A 3,871-nucleotide genomic window follows, 5' to 3' on the forward strand; every position below is an offset into this window, starting at 1 on the left:
GTCATGAATTCAATGAAACCTGAATACAATGACAAAATTCGTTTAGGCGTGACATTTGCCCCAGCAGTATTCCTTGGAAACACAAAAGGAGTAATAAATTTGTTGTCAAAGCTATCCTACCCTATAGGAGTAAGTATTACTTTCTCAGAAACTATAATTTGTAATTTTAATTTAAATGTGTGTGTATGAAATTATTTTTTTAACAGCATGGCAACCGTTACGTAAAGGCGTTTGCGTAACGTAAACTTTGCATTCGTATTTATTAAATAATAATAATAATAATACACTCTCTTAAGCCAACAAAGTTCGACTATCGGAAATTATTTTTTCATGATTATAATATAATCCAATGATAAATTAACTTATGAAGAAACATAACCTCAATCTATGCCATACCCATAGGACTGATTTAAAGTTTCACAAATAGAGAAAAACATTCAATTTGAATTTTTCGAAATGTTAAATTATTTAAAATAGAAAAGGAAAATTTTTGTCTGCCTGCATTTTTTATATGAACAAAAAATGTATTTGTTCATTTTAATATTTAGCCATTCGAAAAATTTACCCCAAATGATTTTATTAACGATGTTGAGACGCTTTCCAATATTTGCATGAAAGATCATTTTAAAAAGTAGGTCAAACTGTCTTTCCTTCTACAAATTCCAGACAAATTAGTATTTGTGCTGGAACACGAAGATAACAACAATTTTTCTGTTTAGAACATTTAGATAGACGTACTATGGAAGCTTAGAAACCCTTGAGCAAATTAAAGTAGAGCAACTCTTGTTTATAACAACTAACTGAAAATTGCAAGCCGTTTTTTACAAGTGTGCCTCGATTGTTGGTATCGGGTAAAGTATAGGCGTAAATAGGTCTGAGGGATGATTTGTAGTGGATAAAATAAGAATACGTGTTTGTCCGATTACATTTTTTTGTCATATTTATAAACGAATTGTTACAAATAATAAATTTTCTATAAATACACTGTTTATATAATTATATATTTAAATAATAAATTCAACAAATGTAAAGTCAGACATACAAGTTACAAAACGGGACCCAGAACAATTAAGAATCTTTATTGGTTTCCGAGTTAGGACTGAATTTTTTCAGTTCTGCTGGCGAATTGGAGTACCGGAAATCTTTGCACCGAGTAACTTTGCAAAATCCCAATTGTTAACTTAAGTCAGTTAAGTCTCCCACTTTCCCTTGGACTTATCACATTAAAGTTTATGAAAAACATAAATATTTTGTTTAAAATTAAAATTATTATGATTATTATATTTCAAATTACTCTATTACTCTATTTTTGTTTAAAATTTGATATTTTTTATTGAAACTTGATTTTTTTTAGTTAAAAATGGAATTATTTGTTTGAAAAGTCACGTATTTTGTTCAAAATTTGTGTTTTTTGTTAGAAATATAAATATGAAGACCCGATCCATCCATAAACCTGAACATAATTCAGTCAATCCCACATTTCTTAAACCATATATTATTTAAAAGCACATAAAACATTGGAAGCCTGTACATTTTATACAGCTTTTTTGTTGGGAAGGTCAAGTGCAAGGAGTTTAATGGTACTTTTCTGATATTGAGTAAAGTTAGTGTAACATTGGTGTATTTTTAGTTATAAGTTAATGTTTTAGTAACTATTTGCATTCAATATAAACATCAAGTATTATTCCTGTGATACATCGAATTTGTTATAAAATTTCATTGCTGATAAAAAATGCGGTAGCAACTTATTGAGGTTTTGAGCCTAATATTACATTTTGCAATTCAAGAGCGAACTGCTCGTAGTATACAAATTTATCAAAAAGACGTAAGATGAAAACATAAAAAGCTATTTTTTATTTTAATCCTGATAAAATAGTTTGTGTTTTTTCGCCAAACATTTTATAAAGTTGAATGAAATCTTTGTGAAATGTGTAAGAAAACTTTCAGTAAAAGCTTAACTTTATTAAAGTTTTTGTAGTACATTTTCGTAACCTTTCATAGCAAAAAATAATATATGATAGGTTTTTTAGATATATACGGAAGATTTACATTAAAGTGGCCAAAATTATTTAATTCTGCGACCAGCAGTTCGCTTTTGTATTCTAAAATTAATTCCTAACCTCAAAATTTCAAAAGTTGTTTTCGCATTTTCCACCAGCAATGGACTTTAATAACAAATTCATGCTTCATAGAAATATTACTTAATGTTAATTTTTATATTAATAACAAATAATAGCTTAAACATTAACTTGTAATTAAAAATATACTAAACCTACCGATAGAAATCTCACAGTTTTATCTAAAGATTCTCAAGGCTCTGAGAAGCTCGTAGAAATTCTCCGCAGGCACTCAGGTAGATATATTTAATGGTCCAGATAGCTCGTGCAAATGCTTTAAAGGCTTTAAAATGTTCTTTCCGAACTTGAAATAAAAATACGATCACAAATAACAAGCAGAGAGGCTCAAATTGAAATAAGAATTCGATCATGAATAACAAGCAGATGCCCTGTATTGCGATTGCAGTGGTAGGGGTGGAAAGGTGGTGGTGGTAAATGAGAAGCGTTGATTAGTATTATCGACGCGCTTCGTAGCCAATGAACATCACTCAATTCCAAGCAAGCGCAGATCAAGCCAGCTCCGTTGAGATCATTTAACTTCAAGAAAAAGCGTGTAACGTTCCATTTCTGTCCAACTCACGGTGACTCACGAGTGTCCCTTTTGCACGCGTGTAGCTATCAAAGAACGAGCAATCGTGACAATTTTTTCAATATTTTCCAACTCTGTCTAACCCATTCAGAACTCGTGTCTCACGCATATAGAAATGAAAATCGAGTAGTGTGACAATCGAAATCGACAATATCGTTTAGAGATTTAATATTAAGGGGATATATAGTTGGAAATAAATCACTATAGATCCCATTAGCATCCCTCATACAAACCCAAAAATAATAATTTTGACCTCATCTTAGAAAAAGGCGAATATCTCCTAAACTAGAACCGGCTTTTTCATGCGGACACCCAGATATAAAGTTGATGAATGTCAATACTAGTACTTCTTGTTTGACATATTTGGTAATTATTTAAACAATGTCAGTTTATTTGAACAAGTTTTACATTCTCATCAGAAAAGACCACCTTGTTTTTGTCAAATGTCCACACTTTGAGACCTTCAGAACCCGAAAAAAGAGGTATTCGAAAATATGTCTATCGCTGTCTGCATGCATAACTCTATGCGGATTACTGATTGGATTAGCCTTTGGTATATTCTTCAAGTGTCCTAAACTAAAGGTCAAGTACTTTAGCCAGTCATTATGGATAAAAGTGCAATAAGTGAGACCCTTTTAAAAATTTTCGAGAACACTATGTTCGAGATTTGAGAAATCTGTGTGCGTTTGTTCTTAAGCAAGTAAAATTCTGCTTTTTGAAAGCCCTATAAGATAATCATAACAACTTTTTGAATTGTCTTGAAAAATTTTTTATTCAAATTTGGATGACACAGACAACAATGAAAAATAAAAAAATCCATTTATCGGTCTAACTATGTAAGATACAAGAAAAGCCACAAGGCTGCACTCAAAAAAGATCTACAAAATTTGTTATTTATCATTTTCTGATAGCATTCGTATTTTTTGTTTATTCGTAAAAATCAACATTAAGCATAACAACATTTAATTTCTGGACAAACGGCGCAAGCTAAGGAAAATCAATTAGACAAAAGTTGTTTCACCAAAAAGAGCTATAAATTAATCAGTTATCATTTTTTGAGACAATTCGTAACTTTAATTTTAATCGTGAAAAATTACATTAAACATGAAAAAATTAAATTTTTAGAAAAACGATGCAAGGCACACAAAAAATATGAACAAAACGT

This window comes from Belonocnema kinseyi, chromosome 4, assembly GCF_010883055.1.
Source record: "Belonocnema kinseyi isolate 2016_QV_RU_SX_M_011 chromosome 4, B_treatae_v1, whole genome shotgun sequence".
Lineage (NCBI taxonomy): Eukaryota > Metazoa > Arthropoda > Insecta > Hymenoptera > Cynipidae > Belonocnema > Belonocnema kinseyi.